At 40.0% G+C, this 21,872-nt stretch overlaps 1 long non-coding RNA gene across 1 annotated transcript in view; it reads left to right on the top strand.

The window, feature by feature from the left end:
* Positions 1-20,018, top strand: part of LOC144582965 (uncharacterized) — a 120,515-nt gene extending 100,497 nt beyond the window's left edge. Inside the window, exon 4 of the long non-coding RNA XR_013536629.1 lies at positions 19,009-20,018. This is a non-coding gene — a long non-coding RNA (uncharacterized LOC144582965). The remainder of the gene's footprint in view (positions 1-19,008) is intronic.
* Positions 20,019-21,872: the final 1,854 nt, after the last annotated feature.

Raw genomic sequence — 21,872 nt, 5'->3', positions numbered from 1 at the left:
GAGCATTTTATTATTCCAGCTTAGCCCCAACCCCACAAACAGGAGGACATTGACCCCCCACAGGTATTTTCCCCCTTAACCTTCTAGAAGGGCCACTTCTAAACACATCTGTTCTACTTGCATCAGGAGTTACAGTTACTTGGGCACACCACAGCCTAATACAGGCTAACCAGAAAGAATCAACTCAAGCACTAGCCATAACTATTATACTAGGCATTCACTCTACCCTTCTACAAATCTCAGAATACTCTGAAGCTTCCTGCCCTATTTCTGACGGTATTTATGGCTCTACATTCTTTCCAGCTACAGGCTTTCATGGCCTTCACATTACTATTGGAACCACATTCCTTGCCACATGTTTTGTTTGTCAACAAATACGTCACTTTACATACAGCCCTATATTCACTACACATATTTACCTCAACACAGCGAGGAACATTAACATATCGTACTAGTAAATGTAAAACCCCTCTTCACATGAAAAACACACTAATGCATATGGCACCAATCCTCCTCCTCACCCTAAACCCTAAAACAATTATAGGACCTGCACCATGTAGCTATAGTTTAATCAAAACATTAGATTGTGAGTCTAACAACAGAAATCCATAACTTTTTTTTTTTTTTTTGAGATGGAGTTTTGCTCTTGTTACCAAGACTGGAGTGCAATGGCGTGATCTCGGCTCACTGCAACCTCCGCCTTCTGGGTTCAAGCAATTCTCCTTCCTCAGCCTCCCGAGTAGCTGGGACTACAGGCACGCACCACCATGCCCAGCTAATTTTTGTATTTTTTTCCCGTAGAGACGGGGTTTCACCATGTTGACCAGGATGGTGACCTCGTGATCCACCCGCCTCGGTCTCCCAAAGTGCTGGGATTATAGGCATAAGCCACCACGCCAGGCCAAGTCCATAACTTCTTACCTACCAAGAAAGTATGCAAGAACTGCTAATTCATGTCCCCATGCCTAACAGCTTGGCTTTCTCAGCTTTTAAAGGATAGCAGTTATCCATTGGTCTTAGGAGCCAAAAACACTGGTGCAACTCCAAATAAAAGTAAAAAAATGCATTCTTTCACCACCTTAATTACACTAGTCCCCTTACTAACACCTACCATAATTACTCTAATTAACTACCGCAAAAAAATTTTATATCAGCATTATGTAAAATTAGCTGTCATATATGCTTTTCCGATTAGAATTCTATCCATAACAATATTTATCTTCACAGGCCACGAATCTATAATTTCAAGCTGACATTGAACAACAATTCAAACTAACAAATTATCACTATAGTTTAGACTTGTTTTCCACAATATTTACCCCATAGCATTATTTGTCACCTGGTCAATTGTAGAGTTCTCAATATGATATATAAATTCAGACCCAAACGTTAACCAATTTCTCAAGTATTTTCTCATCTTCCTTATTACAATATTAATTCTAATCACCAGTATCAACCTGTTTCAACTTTTTATTGGGTGAGAAGGAATAGACCTTATGTCTTTTCTAGTAATCAGCTGGTGGCACAGCCAAGCAGATGCCAACACAGCAGCCCTCCAAACAATTCTGTACAAACGTTGATATCGGTTTTATTCTAGCAATAGCATGATTCTTTCTATACTCCGACTCATGAGATTTTCAACAAAGATTTATCCTTAACTCTGCCCCAAACTCCTTCCCTCTAATAAGCCTCCTCCTAGCTGCAACAGGAAGATCAGCCCAATTTGGTCTCCACACGTGACTACCCTCCGCTATAGAAGGACCTACTCCAGTTTCAGCACTACTTCACCCTAGCACAGTAGTCGTTGCCGGAATCTTCTTAATTTTCTCCTTTCATCCCTTAATCAAAAACAACTTGCTTATTCAAACACTCATGCTATCTCCATCCTATTTGCAGCAATATATGCTCTAACACAAAATGATATAAAAGATTGTAGCTTTTTCAACCTCAAGCCAACTAGGCCTCATGATAGTAACAGTCGGCATTAATCTACCGCATGTAGCCTTTCTTCATATCTGTACCCACGCCCTTTTTTTTTTTTTTTTTGAGACGGAGTTTCGCTCTTGTTACCCAGGCTGGAGTGCAATGGCGCGATCTCGGCTCACCGCAACCTCCGCCTCCTGGGTTCAGGCAATTCTCCTGCCTCAGCCTCGTGAGTAGCTGGGATTACAGGCACGCGCCACCATGCCCAGCTAATTTTTTGTATTTTTAGTAGAGACGCGGTTTCACCATGTTGACCAGGGTGGTCTCAATCTCTTGACCTTGTGATCCACCCACCTCGGCCTCCCAACCCATGCCTTCTTTAAAGCCAGATTACTTCTATCTGCAGGATCTATCATCCATAGCCTCAACAATGAACAAGACATTCAAAAGATAGGAGGCCTCTTTAAAACTTTACCCTTTACCGCTTCCTCCCTCCTCATCGGCAGCTTTGCACTCATATACATACCTTTTCTCACAGGCTTCTACTCAAAAGACCTTATCGAAACCACCAATATGTCGTATACCAATGCCTGAGCCCTTATAATTACTATCTTAGCCCCTTCCCTAACAGCTATATACAGCATCCTTATCATTTTTTATACTCTAACAGGACAACCCCACTTTACAACTCTTCTTACAGTCAGTGAAAATAACCCTCTACTAATAAGCCCAATTAACCACCTAGCAATAGGTAGTATTTTCAATGGATTTCTTATTTCTAATTGTATTCCTCCTACTTCACTTCCTCAAATAACTATAGCAAACTAACACCTTTAGGTGTAACTATTTTAGGGCTTCTTCTAGCAATAGAACTCAACCTCATAACCAACAATACAAAACTAAGCACCCCAACCAAAACTTTTTACTTTCCTAATATACTAGGCTTTTACTCAACCACTACGCATCACTTAAACCCCCATTTAAGCTTAACCGCAAGCCAGAACTTCACCTCAATATTACTAGATCTATTTTGATTAGAAAAATCCATGCCAAAAATACTAACAGAGACTCAAATTTCAATCTCCACAACTGCATCGACCCAAAAAGGCCTAATTAAGCTCCACTTCCTATCTTTCTTTATCCCACCCACTCTCGCATTACTTTTAACCATTTAACCCCCACCCAGAGTAAGCTCAATCGCAATGTGCATGCCTATATACAACGCCCAACAACTCAAACCCCATAATGATATCAACCAGCAGTACCTGTAGGATCTTCAGGAATTAATCCTGGCCCCTCACCCTCATAAATTATTCAACTTGCTACAGTCTTATAATTAACAGTAATCTCTACCATCTCATTACACTCACCCAATAATCCTACCATAGTCATTTCCATCATTTTACCTAACAATAAAGACCCCAAAATATCAGTACTTGATATTCATGTATCTCAGGATACTCATCAATTGCTATCGCTGCAGTATAACCAAAAACGACTATTAATCCACCCAAATAAATTTAAAAAAAAAACTATAAGCCCTATAAAAGGTCCACCAAAATATAATGTAATTACACAACCTACAGCACCACTAAAAATCAACCTTAAGCCCCCATAAATAGGTGAAGGCTTAGAAGAAAACCCTACAAACCCTATCACTAAAATAATACTTAATGAAAATAAAGCACATGTCATTATTCGCACATGGATTATAACCATGACCAATGACATGAAAAAAAATTGTTGTACTTCAACTAAAAGAATCATAATGATTATCCCCCACAAAACACGCTCACTAACAAAAATTATCAACAGCTCATTCATCGACCTCCCCACACCATCTAACATTTCCTCCTGATGAAATTTCAGCTCACTTCTCGGCATCTGCCTAATTATTCAAATTACCACAGGCTTGTTCTTAGCCATACACTACACATCAGACACTTCAACAGCCTTTTCCTCAGTCGCCCATATCACCCAAGATGTTAATTACAGCTGAATAATCCGTTACTTACGTGCCAATGCTGCCTCCACATTCTTGTCTGCCTCTTTCTTCATATTGGCCAAGGCCTGTATTATGGATCTTTTCTCTTTTTGGAGACTTGAAACATCGCTATTAGCCTTCTACTTAAAACTATAGCCACAGCATTTATAGGCTACATCCTTCCATGAGGCCAGGTATCATTCCGAGGGGCTACAGTAATTACAAATCTACTATCAGCCATTCCCTATACTGGATCTGACCTTGTACAATGAATCTGAGGCGGCTTCTCAGTCGACAAGGCCACCCTTACACGATTCTTTACTTTCCACTTCATCTTACCTTTCATTACTGCAGCCCTAGCAACTATCCACCTTTTGTTTCTGCACGAGACAGGATCAAATAACCCTTCAGGAGTGACATCAAACCCCGACAAAATCATATTTCACCCCTACTACACAACCAAAGATATCTGGGGTTAATTTTTCTCCTCCTATGCCTAATAAGCCTAACCTTATTCACACCCGACCTTTTAAGCGACCCAGACAACTATACTCTAGCTAATCCCCTCAATACTTCCCCCACATTAAGCCAGAGTGATACTTTGTATTTGCATATGCAATCTTACAATCAATCCCCAACAAACTAGGTGGCGCCCTAGCTCTCACACTTTCCATTCTAATCCTAATAATTATCCCTATAACACATGGATCCAAACAACCAAGCATAGCATTCCAACCAATCAGTCGAAGCCTATTCTGAACCCTAGTAGCCGACCTGCTTATACCTACGTGAATTTGAGGCCAGCCAGTCGAATACCCTTTTATTACTATTGGCCAGACTGCATCCATTATATATTTCATGATTATTCTCACCCTCATTCCCCTCTCTGCCCTAGTCAAAAACAAACTACTTACGTGATAAGCGCCCTTGTAGTATAATTGAATGCCCTGGTCTTGTAATCCAGAAATGGAGAACGTTTACTCCCCAGGACAATCTCAGGGAAAGAATGCCTCATTCTACCATCAACACCCAAAGCTGAAATTCTAATTTTAAACTATTCCCTGTATTATAGAATGCTCCCTTTAAGTAATATGCAAGTACATATATTATTCTTTTTCCCTGCTATGTACTTAGTGCATTATTGTTTATCCCCATGAATAACACATAGTACTATAAAAGCTTAATCATACATAGTACATTCAATTAAAATACACATTAAAATATCATAAAACATGCTTACAAGCAAGAACTATAATTGCACATCAAACTATAATACATTTAGAACCACACAGTACATACAGAACATTGCAATGCACAGTATCATTCAGTACATAGAATCATTAATAGTACATTCATACATCACGTGATTAATCGGACACAGCACATTATACTTCGATAGTCCTCCCCAACATGGATATCCTCTACCATATTTTGGTCTCTTAATCTACCGTCCTCCGTGAAACCAGCAACCTGTCCACATCTGCCGCTCTTCTCGCTCAGGGCCCATATAGACAGGGCTTGGTTATCCTGGAACTATATCTGGCATTTGGTTCCCACCTCAGGGAACCATATCATTAAGACCGTGCATACGTTCTTCTTAAATAAGACATCATGAGGGTGTGGTGCTATCACCCTCTTAATCACAGGAGCCTTTAGTTTTTTTTTTTTGAGACGGAGTCTTGCTCTATCGCCAGGCTGGAGTGCAGTGGCACAATCTTGGCTCACTGCAACCTCAGCCTCCCGAATAGCTGGGATTACAGGCACGCGCCACCATGCCCAGCTATTTTTTGTATTTTTAGTAGACACGGGGTTTCACCATGTTGGCCAGGATGGTCTCGATCTCTTGACCTTGTGATCCACCCCCCTTGGCCTCCCAAAGTGCTGGGATTACAGGCGTGAGCCACCACGCCTGGCCGGGCCTTCAGTATTTTAACTTTTGGGGGTGTAATCAGTCAGCATTGCCGGGAGGCTTAAGTCTTCCAATCATTTTGTTGTGGTACCTGAATGTGATTTGCCAGGCTCTATGCTAACATCGCACCTATATTGAATGTCTTGGTCCCCATCCCAACCATAAGGTGTTATTCAGTCAATGCTTGCAGGACATAATAAATAACTAGTATTTACACTTGATCATACTCAACAAACCCAAAACCACAACATAATAACCAAAAACAACATCCAAAATCTGAATTTAATCCATATTTACTGGGTCAGCCATCATAAAGAGACACCCCCCTACTAATACAACCCATTAAATATAGGTCCCACTAACTAGCAAACATGCCCGCCCCTGCAATTACTCTACATCCTAATAAATACTATTGGTCATGGTTACTCTTCACATACCTTGAATTAAACCCTTCAGAAAACATATTTATACTAATAATTTAGTAAATTAAATTTAAAAACACCAATAATATGAGCCCATCACTCACATATATAAGTGTGTATCAAGTTAATGTAGCTTAATATTTAAAGCAAAACACTGAAAATGTCTAGACAGGTCATCATCACCCATAAACACATAGGTTTGGTCCTAGCCTTTCCATTAGCTCTCAGTGAGATTACACGTGCAAGCATCCACAGCCCTGTGAAAATGCCCTCTAGATTATCAGAACATGAGGGGTGAGTATCAAGCACGCACATGCAATGAAAACACTTTGCTTAGTCACGCCCCCACGGGAAATAGCAGTGACAAACTTTTAGCCATAAGTGAAAGTTTAAGTTACACTGACTATTAGAGTTGGTCAATTTCATGCCAGCCACCGCAGCCACACGATTGACTCAGGTTAATAGAGTCCAGCATAAAGAGTGTTTAAGATTTTCTTCCCAATAAAGCTAACCTATAACTAAGTTGTAGAAAACTCCACTTATAGTAAAATACTCTACAAACGTTGCTTAACACCCTGAATACGCTATAGCTAAGGTACAGACTGGGATTAGATACCCCACTGTGCTTAGCCCTAAACCTCAATAACTTAACCCAGAAAATTATTCATCAGAGCACTACAAGGAATAGGTTGAAACTCAAAGGACCTGGCAGTGCTTTATATCCTTCTAGAGGAGCCTGTTCTATAATCCATAAACCCCAATAGACCTTCCCACCTCTTGCCCTCAGCCTGTATACCGCCATCCTCAGCAAACTCCTTAAAGATCGTAAAGTAAGCACAAGTATTGTCATAAAAACAGTTAAGGTGCAGCCAATGAAGTGGGAAGAAATGGGCTACATTTTCTAAATTAGAAAACTATACGATAGTCTTTATGAACTCTAAAGACCCAAGGTGGATTTAGCAGTAAATCAAGAATAGAGAGCTTGATTGAAACAAGGCCTTGAAGCATGCGCACACCACCCATCACCCTCCTCAAACATCACATAAAAGTATTTTGCCAATAATCCACTACACACTGATACAGAGGGGATAAGTCGTAACATGGTAAGCATACTGGAAAGTGCACTTGGACAAATCAAAGTGTAGCTTAAACTAAAGCATCAAGATCTCACCAACAGCTGATTGCTTTGAGCTAACTCTATCCCCAACCTCACATAAATATTATTTAACTATAATAATAATTTACCTGTTACAAAAGTATAGGCGATAGAAATTATACCTAGGCGCAATAGATATAGTACCGTAAGGGAAAGACAAAAACCTAATAAAGCATAAAAAGCAGAGAGAAACCTTCTACCTTCTGCATAATGAATTAACTAGAAATAGCTTTGTGTAGAGAACTTCAACAACACCCACCAAAAACAAGCGAGCTTCCCAAGGATAGCTAAAAGAGTACACCCATCTATGTGGCAAAATAGTGGGAAAATCTATGGGTGGTAGCGACAGACCTACTGAGCTTGGCGATAGCTGGTTGTCCAAGATAGAATCTTAGTTCAACCTAAAATTTACTTACAGAACTACTTAATCCTCCCATAAATTTAATCATTAGTCTAAAGAGGGACAGCTCTTTAGACCCTAGGAAATAACCTCTTATAGAGAGTAAAACATTTCACTACCATAGTTGGCTTAAAAGCAGCCACCAATTAAAGTGTTTAAGCTCAATACTCAATTACTCTTTTTCATTGCATTTTCGGTTTTGGGGTACATGTGAAGAACATGCAAGATTGTTGCATAGGTACACACGTGGCAGTGTGACTTGCTGCCTTCCTCCCAATTCTATTTAGTCTACTGAACTCCTAAAACACATTGGACTAATCTATTACTTCATAGAACCAATAATGTTAGATTAAGTAACGTGAAATTATTCTCCCCGCATAAGCTTATCTCAGTCCAAAACAACTACTGTTAGTTAACAGCCTAATCATTATACCCTACAGCTTAGCTAATCTATTACCCAAACTGTTCACCCAACACAGGCATGCCTCCAGGAAAGATTTTAAAAAGTAAAAGGAACTCGGCAAACTTTACCCCCGCCTGTTTACCAAAAAATCACCTCCAGCATCACCGGTATGAGAGGTACTGCCTGCCCAGTGACACATGTTTAACGGCCACGCTACCCTAACTGTGCAAACGTAGCATAATCACTTGTTCTCTAAATAGGGACTTGTATGAATGGCAACACGAGGGTTTAACTGTCTCTTACTTTTAATCAGTGAAATTGACCTATCCGTGAAGAGGCGGATATACCTAAATAACATGAGAAGACCCTATGGAGCTTCAATAATACAAACTAATACCTTAAAAACACACAGGCACTAACCCACTGTCTATGTATTACAAATTTTGGTTGGGTTGACCTCAGAGTACAGCACAGCCCCCGAAAGACATATACCAAGACCTTACTAGTCTAAGTAAATCTATATTTATTGACCCAATAACTTGATCAATGGACTAAGTTACCATAGGGATAACAGCGCAATCCTATTTTAGAGTCCATACTGACAATAGGGTACGACCTTGATGTTGGATCAGCACATCCTAATAGTGCAGCCGCTGGTAAAGGTTCGTTTGTTCAACAATTAAAGTCTTACATGATCTGAGTGCAGACCGGAGACATCCAGGTCAGTTTCTATCTATTAAATATTTCTCCCAGTACAATAGGAGAAGAGAAATAGACCCTACTTCACAAGGTGCCCTCACAAATCACATGATTATTTTATAAATTATTACTTTTTCCCCCCAAGAACAGGGCTTATTAAGACGGCAGAGCCCGGCAATTGCATGATACTTAAAACTTTACAACCAGAGATTCAATTCCTCTTCTTAACAACGTGTTTATAATTAGTTTACTCCTACCAGTTATTCCTGCCTTAATCGCTGTAGCATTCTTGACACCCATAGAACGAAAAATCTTAGGCTATATACAATTTCATAAAGGCCCTAACGTTGTAGGCCCCTACAGAACACTTCAACCAATTGCCGACGCAATAAAACTTTTCACAAAAGAACCCCTAACTACCTACCACATCCACTATAACCCTGTACATAACCACCCCAAACTTAGCCCTTTCCATCTCTCTTCTTCTACGAGCCCCTCTCCCCATACTACATCTCCTAATTAACGTTAGCCTAAGCCTTTCTCTGTACTAGGAACATCAAGCCTAGCTGTCTATTCAATCTTAATGATCTGGATGAGCATCCAACTCAAACTATGCATTAATCGGCGCATTACGAGCTGTAGCTCAATCTCATATGAAGTCACCCTAGCTATTATTCTACTATCAACCCTACTAATAAGTGGCTCATTTAACTTACATTCACTTACTACAACACAAGAGCACTCTTGACTTCTACTACCATCATGCCCCCTAGCCATAATATGATTGATCTCCACGTTTGCAGAAACCAGCCAAGCTCCCTTTAACAGAAGGCAAATCAGAGCTAGTCTCAGGATTTAACATTGCATATGCTGCAGGCTCATTCACTCTGTTCTTTATAGCAGAATATCTAAATAGTATTATAATAAATGGCCTAACCATTACCATCTTTTTAGCCACACCTTACACCACAACTACACCAGAACGCTACACAATACATTTTATAGCCAAAACCCTCCTCTTAACCACTCTATTTTTATGAATTCAAACAGCATACCCTCTATTTCGCTGTGACCAACTAATACACCTCCTATGAAAAAATTTTCACCACTTACACTAGCACTATGTATATATTTCAATACCCATCCTAATATCTGGCATCCCACCCCAAACATAAGAAGTATGTCTGACAAAAGAATTACTTTGACAGTGTAAATCATAGAGATTTAAATCCTCTTATTTCCAGAACTATAGGAATTGAACCCATACCTGAGAACTCAAAACTCTCCATATTCTATTACACCATATTCGAAGTAAGGTCAGCTAAATAAGCTATCGGGCCCATACCTCAAAAATGTTGGTTCAACCCCTCCATACTAATATTAATCCTTTGGCCCACCTCATTATTTCCCTTACAATTTTAACCAGAACCTTAATCACAATACTAAGCTCACACTGATTCCTCATCTGAATAGGCTTAGAACTAAATATACTAGCTACTGTACCAATACTGGTTAAAAACACAAGCCCTCACTCCATGGAAGCAGCCACTAAATACTTTTTAATACAGGCAACTGCATCTATAGTCTTCATAATAACCATTCTCCTCAACAATTTATTCTCCAGACAATGAACAGTTAATCCATCAATAAGCCAAATTTTATCTACAACAGTACTAGTCACACTAGCAATAAAACTAGGAATAGCCCCCCTTTACTTCAGTGCAAGCTCTCAGTGCATTTATCATTTTGGGGCCTGGAGGACAGTGGCCCTCTTCTCACAGCTCCACTAGGCAGTGCCAGTGGGGATTCCATATGGGGGCTCCAGTCCCACATTTCTCTTCCATACTGCCCTAGCAGAGGTTCTCCAAGAGGGCCCTGCCTCTGCAGCAAACTTCTGCCTGAACATCCAGGTGTTTCCATACATCCTCTGAAATCTAGGCAGAGGTTCCCAAACCTCACTTCTTGACTTCTTTCTGTGCACCTACACATTCAACACCATTTGAAAACCATTAAGGCTTGGGGCTTCCACCCTCTGAAACAATATCCTGAGCTGTACATTGCCCCCTTTTAGTCATGGCTAGAGCAGGTGGAATTCAGGGTATCAAGTCCCTAGACTGCACATAGCATAGGGTCCCTGTACTCAGCCCACAACCATTTTTTCCTCCTAAACTACCTCTGGGCTTACGATGAGAGGAGCTGGTGCAAAGATCTCTGACATGCCCTGGAGACATTTTCCCCACTGTCTTGGTGACTAATATTCAGCTCCTCATTCCTTATGCAAATTTTCATAGCTAGCTTGATTTTTTCCTCAGAAAACAGAATTTTCTATCACATTGTCAGGCTACAAATGTTCCAAATGTTTATGCTCCTTTCCCCTTTTAAAACTCAATGCCTTTAACAGCACCCATGTCACCTCTTGAACGCTTTGTTGCTTAGAAGTTTCTTCTGCCAAATACCCTACATCATCTCCTTCAAGTTCAACATTCCACAAATCTCCAGGGCAGGATGTAAAATGTCACCAGTCTCTTAAGTAAAACATAACAAAAGTCACCTTTGCTCCAGTTCCCAAAAAGTTCATCTCCATCTGTGACCATCACAGCCTGCATTACATTGTCCATATCATTCTCAGCATTTTGGTCAAAGCAACTCAACAAGCCTCCAGGAAGTTTCACACTTTCCAACATTTTCCTGTCCTCTTCTGGGCCCTCCAAACGGTCCCAACCCCTGCTTGTTACACGGTTCCAAATTTCCTTCCGCATTTTGGCTATCTAGAGCAGTTCCATACCCTACTGCCTAGTACCAATTTACTGCATTAGTCCATTTTCATACTGCTGATAAAGTCATACGTGAGACTGGGAAGAAAAAGAGGTTTAATTGACTTACAGTTCCACATGGCTGGGGAGGCTTCACAATCATGGCAGAAGGCAAGCAAGTCACATCTTACATGGATGGTGGCAGTCAGACAGCTTGTGCAGGGACACTCCTTCTTACAAACCATCAGGTCTCATGAGACTTACTGTCATGAGAACAGCATGGGAAAGACCTGCCCCCATGATTAAATCACCTCCCCCTCGGCCCCTCCCACAACACATGGGAATTCTAGATGAGATCTGGGTGGGGACACAGCCAAACCATATCAAGTGGAAGCAGATCTTCCTTACCCAGTCTACTAATTCAAATGCCAGTCTCTTCTGGAAGCAGTCTCTAGAAATAATGCTTTTTACCAGCCATCTGCATGTCTCTTACTCCAGACAAGCTGCCACCTAAAATTAACCACCACACCTTCCCTCCTTCACTCACCAGACGATTCTATCTTGAACAATGAATAATCCAAATTTTCTTCTTTCTGACTTCCATTATTTCTCCTTATAAAGACTGCAAAGATTCAGTTTTAGATTCAATAAATATCATTCAGAGTCCACTATCATGCCAGGCATGTTACAAGGAATTGCCATATGCATTAGGCTGTTTAATATAAAAACAAACATTGTAATGCCAGCTTTAAGATGAGAAATCTGAGGCTCAGGAATTGACTAAGCATACACAGAGGTAATCTCTAGAGTTAGCATTTCCATTTGTTCCTGTGTGTGATAGATTCACTTATATATATAACTGAGCTGATTCTTCCACCAGCAAACATTTTATATCTTTTTGGTGCCCAGTTATTTTCTTAATTCCTTTCTCCTTTATATTTTCCCTCTAGTTTTCTCTAAACTAAAACACCTCATCCTCTCTGTGTTCTCATCCATGTCTATTATGAATAAGACTTGTGCTAGCAAGATACTTCTATCAAGAAAAAGTATGTTGCTTTGTAAAGAAATTAGAAATGCAAATATTGAACTGCTGATATCAATTTTAAAGGTCATACCAAAGTCCAGAGCACCCAGAAATTTTTCATTAAACCTGATTTTTTTGAGGAAATAGTTTAGCTAAAAGCAGTGTATTTTTCTACTTTAGTGGAGTTTATTTTGCTGCTATATCTAATATGGATCATTTTAAGAGTCCAGTGTTCTGTTAGTTTCATTACAAACATGTAGTATTTCTGCTGCATTATGGAGATATATATATATTTCCCACTAGCCTAAGAACCTAGTAGTGATGTAAGGCATTTCTTTCCTGGAAAAAAATGTGCTAATATTTCAAATGACTACCAAACACGTTTTCTTCCGTGGCTTTTAAAAAAAATGGCATAATTTCTGTGATTCCTTTTTGAACCCTTTCTATAACCTCACTTGTCAACTGATTCTTACTCAATACAAGAGAATTTAAACTAATTTTCTACCTTCTCTGGAGTATGATTTAGATACAACATGAGTTCACTTTTTCCTGCTTCGTTTTACTTACTGCTGCTGGGAATAGTAAAACCCATTCCACCTAAAGCTCAACCCTGTCTCATACCTCACCCACGAAACCAAGACTCATGTCAGATCCTCTCCTTTTCTCTCATTCCATTATTCCAGGCTGTAGTCCAAGTTTAAAATCTTGGCTCCATGTCACCTTGGGCAAGTTGAGCTAGCTAATTTGTCAGAAAAGTTTTTCTTTTTTTGTATCCATGCAATTTAGAGTCATGCCTAAATCTCAACCAAAGCCTTACTTTGCAGAATGATGGTTATTACCAAACGAGATTCTGTATATCAGCTGCCCATCCGTTGTTGAGTACTGAGCATGCACTCCACAAATGTGGCCTTCCTGTATAATCTATTGCCATATAACAAATCAACAAGCTTAGAGAGAAAATAAGGTGTGATGGTTATTTTCAGTTTCTCCAGGTCAGAGTCTAGGCATGACTTATCTGGGTCCTCTACATTAGAATCTTTAAGAGGCGACAATTGAGGTGTCAGCCAGGGCCGCAGCATCATGTCAGGCTCAGCTGGGAAAGTATCCACTCCCAATTGATGTGCTTGCTGGCAGAATTCAGTTCTTCAAGGGCTGTTGGATTGAAAGCCTCAGTTTCTAGATGGCTGCTGGCCAGCAGCTGCCTCAATTTCTTGCCCCTTGGGTCTCTCAAGATGGCAACTTGCTTTACCAAAGCCATCAAATGTTACAGTCTTTTGTATCCAATCACCGAAGTGATATGCTGTCACCTTTGCTAATATTTTATTACATACCAACAAGTCTCTAGACTAGATCATACTCAAGGGGAGGGAACTACGCAAAGCAAATATATCAGGTGGTGGAAATTCTTAGGGGTCACCTCAGAAGCTGCCTGCCACAATCCCCAATCTTATGCATTCCTGAGACATCATAGAAGTTCAACCTACTATATATGCATAACTCAATGTATTACATATCTAGTTCATTTACACAGACCATATAAAGTATAAGAAAGTAAATATATAAAATACAAAAATAGGCAAAATGTATGTGTGTGTGTGTGTCTTTTACATGTTTGGCCAATGTATTGTGTTTTTAGTATATAAGGAGTTGTGAAATATATCTTTCTCTCATGAAAGAATGCACAGTTGAGGTGTTTATATTAGCTTTTCCATTATGTCTCTTTTAAAAAAGGAGTGGAGATATTAAGAATGTGGGCTTTACAAACATGCTTAATGGCTCCCTGTGTAATTTAATAATCAGATGTTGGGTACGCATGAGGAAAAAAACGAAAAGAAACCTAGCAAGTCAATGAATCATAAAATCATAGACTCGAGGCCTAGAGGATGCATTCTATCAAGTGATCAGTCAATATCTATTGTGCTTTTTTTCTGTTTTCAAAGCCTATCCTAGTTGCCAAAGTCCAAAGTCTAAAGGGGGAAAAAGCCACAATTGAAAAGGAGCTTGACAGACTGCAGCTGAGAATTAATTTAGTCTTCAATTATTTTGATATATAGACAAATGTTGAAGCAGTCTCTTTAGGGTCAGGGGAAATTTGAAGGAGAGGATACTTCAGGGAGAGAGATGGAAAAAATAACACAAAAGTGAAAGGATGCTGAGAAGAGAGGGCACTGCAGGAGGCTGCCAGGACCTGGTGGCTGTAATTAGGGAAGCTGGCCATGCATTCGGGTATCTCTGAGATACGTGTATGGAAATAAGAGACCCGCATGCGCAGTTAGACTCCCGAGTGCCATGGGACCAGGAAATATGATTAGACCTCATACAAATCATTCGAGTTCAGAAGAAGGTTAGTGGTTGAGGGACTAGGCTTATTCAGAGATGCATAATTGAACAAGTACAGATCGAAAACAACAGGGAAGAAAAAAAGGCTCAAGTTTCTTCTTTTTTGTTTTCAACTGCAGCTTTATAGAGATGGTTAAGATTGTAGAAAAGCAAGTTTTATAATGAGTATTTTCTGTGATGGTTTCTTAAGCAATTTTTAAAGCAAAATATACATGAGTATATTAAAAGTGAAAAAAGCAAAATCTACAAGTTTTGTCATTGTTTTTGATGGTGATGGACTCAAAAGTTTTCTCATTCTGGTTTAAATAAAAATTTTAAAAGTGTAAGCAAAAGCACTGCTATGGAATTGTAAATGATTCTTATCAATCAAAACCATGCTTTAGGCTTTCAAATAAAAATGGCAAGCAGATCCAATGTGTTTATATTTTGTTCATTCTAAAACCTATTGAAATGACAGAGAATATGTAATAATAAAATAGAGCCAGCAGTTCTACTCCTAGGTATATGCTTAATAGAAGTACATACATCTTTTCATAGAAAGACATGTAATCATATGTTTATAGCAACCCAACTCATAATAATCCAAAACTTCATAGTATCCAAATGCCCAGCCACAATAGAAACTAGAGATAAATTGGATAATAATCACCTCAGGAGTTTCACTGGCATAAAATTGTATCTATTTGACTGAGAGCTGTCAGCTCTGCCAATTGGACAGATTGGTTAACTTCTGTGTACCTCAGTACCCTTATATTTATTTTTATGTATGTGTTTCTTTTTGAGGCAGGGTCTTGCTCTGTTACCCAGGCTGGAGTACAGTGGCATCTTCCTGGCTCACTACAGTGCTGACCTCCCAGGCTCAGGCACTCCTCCCACCTCATGAGAAAAATAAAGCATGGCTAAGAACATGGGTGAATCTCTAAAAACAGAATAAAGAAGCAAGACACAAAGTGTATACGCTGTAGAATCCTGCTTACATAATGTACAAAACAGGCAAAATTAATACGGTACTAGAGGTCAGGGTAGTTGACTTCCTTTGGGGTCATAGTGTCTGGAAAGGTGCAGGAGTGGGTTTCTGGAATTCCTGGTAAGAATCTGCTGTTTGATCTGGGAGATAGTTACACAAGCTTACTCTTCAAAAATTAATCAAGTTATATCCTCACAATATGTTCACCTTTCTGTATGTACAGATTCGACAAAAAGCTGGATATGTGAACAAATGAGTAAATGAATACAAACTTTATAGCAGGTTAGGAGGCTGAGGGGGTGTCATCAGCCCACATGATCATTACAGAGTTTGTAAAAAAAAATGCAAAGCTGATGGGAAAAGGATAAAAAATGATAAAATACAACGAAGCTGAGAAAATTGCAAACTCACCCAGGTGAAGAAGAGTATCTCTAAAAAGTGATTTTTTCCATTAATGTTTCAAACAATTTCAGAATGATAGGCAGTGGTGCCATAAAATTAGAACCCGGAGGCTGGAGAAAATGTACTCCTGCTGCAAAGACTGATCAGTGCAGAGTCTTATTTACAAATATCAAAAGATGACTAAAATTGCCCAAGCATTTGAGGCAAACTACCCTTGTGAGAAAAAGCATCAAACCAAACACAGCAAATTCAAATCCAGGAGAAAAAAACTGTTAAAACTAAAAACTGAAATATTAATGTAGCAAAGAATAATTTTTTAAAATTGTACTTTAGGTTGTGGGGTACATGTGCAGATCATGCAGGGTTGTTGCATAGGTACACACATGGCAATGTGGTTTGCTGCCTCCATCCCCCCATCACCTACTTCTGGGATTTCTCTCCAAGTTATCCCTCCCCAACCTCCTTACCCCCTCAATGTCCCTCCCTTGGCTCCCCACAACAGACCCCAGTGTGTGATGCTCCCCTCCCTGTATCTATGTTTTCTCATTGCTCAACACCCACCTATGAGTGAGAACATGCAGTGTTTGATTTTCTGTTCTTGTGTCAGTTTGCTGAGAATTATGGTTTCCAGATTCATGTATGTGCCTACAAAGGACACAAACTCATCATTTTTTATGGCTACATAGTATTCCATGGTGTATATGTGCCATATTTTCCTTGACCAGTCTACTGTCGATGGGCATTTGGGTTGGTTCCAGGTCTTTGCTATTGTAAACAGTGTTGCTATAAACACAGATGTGCATGTATCTTTATAACGGAACGATTTACAATCCTTTGGGTGTATACCTAGTAATGGGACTGCTGGGTCAAGTGGAATTTCTATGTCTAGATCCCTGAGAAATTGCCACGCTGTCTTCCACAATGGTTGAACTAGTTTACACTCTCACCAAGAATAATTAATATATTAGTGACACTGGTAGCAAAATGCTGCCCCTCAGTCCAGGCGAATTTTCTACCCCTGCATTTTCAAATATTTTCTTTTCTCTGCTCTGTGCCTTCCTTCTGGAAATAATATTCAGAGCTTTTTGAACTTTTGACATATTTCTATGTCTCTCCTACAAGGCTTTCACCTCAGAAGTTTCACTGGCATAATATTCTATCTATTTGATTGAGAGCTGTGGGCTCTGTCACTTAGACAGAGTGGTTAACTTCTACGTACCTTAGAGCCTTATGTTATTTATTTATTCGTTTGTTTGTTTTCGAGACAGATCTCGCTCTGTCACCCAGCCTGGCGTACAGTGGCGCCATCCTGGCTCACTCTAGCCTTGAGCCCCCAGGCTCAGGTGATCCTCCCACCTCAGCCTCCTGAGTAGTTAGGACTACAGCCATGCACCACCATGCTCAGCTAATTTTTTCAATTTTTTGTAGCGATGGAGTCACACTATGTTGCCCAGGCTGGTCTCAAACTCCTGGGCTCAAGCGATCTTCCCACCTTGGCCTCCTAAAATTCCAGAACTACAGGTGTGAGCCACTGTGCCCAGCCTAGTACCCTTATTTTTAAAGCACAATTTACTATCTACCGCATAGGATTAGAGTATGGATTACAGGAAATAAGGTAAGAGAGTTTTCATCCTAAGACACATAAAGCCAGCTCAGCACCACCATAGTTCTATACTTGGTAAACACCAGGTGTTTAAAAAATAGTTCATTACAGCCTCGCCTCAGATCTTACTGTATGGGTCGAAGATTTTACTTCACTCACAGAGTCAGTTGCTTTTGACCATTATGAGGTTATGAAATTAAATCTTACATATACTTTATGTTCTAAAGTCAGCTTGTAAGATGACTAATTGGAATGTTTACATTTACCCTTGGAAAGTCTTTAATGGCTTACAAAATACTGAAGGGTTTATGTGATTTTTAAATACAACTTCGAAACCAACATTTCTTTAAGCATTTTTTTCCCTCTGATCCTCATTGAATTATTCAAGCCCTTCTATATTAAAGAAGCAAACTGATCACTTGCCTGAAATAAATGCATTACTTTTTCACTGTCTGGGAAACTTGTAAAATCATTAACCTACTTTCCATGGCCACCAACCATTTCAGAATTGCCTCTTTCCATGGCTTGCAATAGAGTATGGTAGAGAGTCTTTCAGTTATTTTCTCTTTTCTCTCTCTCCTCTGTAACAATTCATAATTCAATAGCTGCCCAGTTATTGTCTGACACTCTGGACAGTTTATGCCCTGCTGTGCCTATACTCATATATATATATAAATATATATATATATATATATACACACACAACTTTAAATATATATGACCTTAAAAAGACTAAACAATAAGGGAATATCTCTGTGTGTGTGTTTGTGTGTGTGTGTGTGTATATATACAGATATTCTGTATGTATGTGTGTGTATATATAAATATGTATATATAATATACAGAGAGTCCCTTATTGTTTAGTCTTTTTAAAGTCATTCAAGTGAAATTCAGTGCTCTAATTTCTGAGGGCCATCTCAATTCTATGGCTAGCCTATCAATAGGCATTCCAATCTACTGCATTGAATTTGAAAGATAAAGTTTCCACCAAAACTCACGTGCTGGTTACTTTCTCCGCTGCAGGGAGGTTCCTCTTTCGGTAGTCTCCACGGGACTGAAGTTGAGTTCTTCAGAGCCTGTGTTACAGAACCTGGAATGAAAACATCACGCTGGAGTTTGGCAAGATGGGAAAAGATCTCCTGTAGAACTCAGATTTGGATCGATATCTCTAATTCCTCTTACCCCTACCCCTGGAGAGCAGTCCTGGTTTCTGTCAAGTGCTCTCAGTAAAGAAGGGTTGAAAAAGCTATCCTTGCAAAGCAAGCCAGTGCTAATAAAATGACAAAAGCTCCTGAGAAGGGGATTTGACATTTGAAGGGGCGATTCATTGAAAGTCTGGCTTCAGGCAAAGGAAACCGTTGGATTTAGATAGATTTGCTTCTCTCCCTGCCTTTGGAGCAAGCTTTTATTGAAGAACAACATACATAAAGAAAAGTTCACGTAGCACAAATCATAAGAGTGAAACTCACTGAACTTCGACAAATGGAGCATACCCACATGAGAAAGAGAACACCAACCCCGCCCCTCAGGAACCTCCCTCAGACTCCCTTCTAGTGACTATCCCACCCGTAACCACGCTCATGTTCGTGACAGCAGAAGTGACAGGTATATTTGCTTTTGAAACTTTGTTCAGCTGCCTATTCATAATACAACCTAGGAAAAATGAGTTAACTTGCTGGTTCCCACATCAGCCATGTGGGAGATAGTAGTTTTCATTGCTTAGCACAGTGGCCAGTATGTAGTTGCAATTCAGTTGAAATTTTGGATAAAGGGCTAAAAGAAAAACAAAGAGTTGATGTATAGAATGCCTTGGGAATCAACTGGGGTTCCAAGGGGAAAAATAAGGATCTGGCTGCTTAGGACAGTATGTATTGAGTGAACTGTGTCTGATCATTCACAAACTTAATTTGTACCAGTTTATTATACTTTCTTTCTATATTATAGTTAGGACACAGTGTTGCTACTCTGAAACTATTGATGTCAAATATTATACAACCTTTGCTTTTTTATTATAATAAAGGAGAAATTACAAATATTGGTCATGAATGGGAAGTGTCTGTTCCAGTTAGATTGAGGACCTCTGCTCTATTTATATTTCTCTGCCACACACTCGCCATGCTTGAGACATTTTAAGGACGCGCATGTCTCTTTGCATTGCTCAAGACATTCCTGCCATTTAAAACAGTTACCTGGAAGGAAACTATGACTTGATAACAACGGCTTTGAAAAGCCAAGCTAGGAACTGAAGTTATCTTTTAGTGCGCGCCAGTTAGCCATTGTGCAATATTTAGCAATTTAGGCATTGTTGATATTGAGCAGGCTTACAATTAGACATGGAGGTGAAAGTCATTACAAAAAAAAAAAAAAGATCCAGACTTCCTCACAGTCCTGGTTGGCAAGAAACACTCAGGCTCCAGGAAACAGCAGCCCTGCACCCATAGCCATCTGTCCATTTATGGCAGTGTAGCCTGATGAGGAGGTGACACCTCAGCCAAGTGCAGTGCCAATACCTAGCCAATAAGACTGCAATTAGGAAGGGACTCTGGTTCCAGAAAGTAGCTGGTCACTGAGAAATACATTGAATACTATATCTAGCACTGTATTCCATGCAATAGATTAAACTATGTGGCTTTCTAGAGATGGAGAGTAGAATTCTAAAGATTTCAAGTTAAATGGAATGTATTTTTTCACTAAACATGTGCTAAGTATCTTATATGGTTTGGATGCTCCTCTCCAAACCTCATGTTGAAATGTAATCCCCGGGTACGGTGGCTCACGCCTCTAATCTCAAAACTTTGGGAAGCTGAGGTGGGCAGATCACGAGGTCAAGAGATCGAGACCATCCTGGCCAACATGGTGAAACTGTCTCTACTGAAAAATACAAAAAGGAGCTGGGTGTGGTGGCGCACACCTGTAGTCCCAGCTACTGGGGAGGCTGAGGCAGAAGAATTGCTTGAACCTGGGAGGTGGAGGTTGCAGTGAGCCGAGATTGCACCACTGCACTCCAGCCTGGCGCCTGGTGATAAAACGAGACAGAACTCTGTCTCAAAAAAAAAGAAAAAAAAGAAAGAAATGTAATCCTCAGTGTTGGAGCTGAGGCCTCATGGGAGGTGTTTTTGTCATGGGGCAGATTCCTCATGAATGGCCTGGTGCCCTCCTGGCACTAATGAGTGAGTTCTCACTCTGAGTTCAAATAAGATCTGGTTGCTTAAAAGAGTGTGGCATGTGCTCCATTCCCTTGTTCACTCTTGCCATGTGACACGCCTGCTCCTGCTCCTCTTGTGCCATGGGTAAAAGCTCCTTGAGGCCTCACCAGAAGCCAAGCAGATGCCAGTGCCATGTTCCTGTATAGCCTGTAGAACTAGGAGCCAATCAAACCTCTCTTCCTTATAAACTACTCAGCCTCAGGTATTCCTTTACAGCAGCACAAAAACAGACCAACAGTATCTAATATGTACCTGGTAAAGGGAAGATACAGAGAAAGACAAAGTTGACAGTCTTCGTCTCTTCCCAGCTAATAAAACTTTATCAGTAAAAGCTTGATTCCAAGGCCCTGGAAGAGGTAAAGCTGAGATTGAGATTTTGGATGGCCTTGGTGATTACCGAGGGAATTGCTATTGATCAGAACGTATGAGGAAACCATAAACAGTGCTGTGGGCTAAAGGCAGAGAATGGACACAGTGCTCATAGGAGGCATCCCTGTCCCTCTCTGCCTGTGTAAAAGAAGATGCTATTCACATCCAGGCTTAAATCCTAGTTCCTCCTCAGAGCCCTCCCTGTTCCCTCAGTCAGTGATTCTCCTTTCCTCTGAAATTATCTTATTGCCTAGATCGTCCTTATGGACTTTGCCCTGCATTGCTTTGCTTTGTAGTGACAGGTAGGTATCT

Source organism: Callithrix jacchus, chromosome 6 (genome assembly GCF_049354715.1).
Source record: "Callithrix jacchus isolate 240 chromosome 6, calJac240_pri, whole genome shotgun sequence".
Lineage (NCBI taxonomy): Eukaryota > Metazoa > Chordata > Mammalia > Primates > Cebidae > Callithrix > Callithrix jacchus.
The sequence above is the reverse complement of the archived record's forward strand: the minus strand, read 5'-3'. Positions and strand labels throughout refer to the sequence as shown.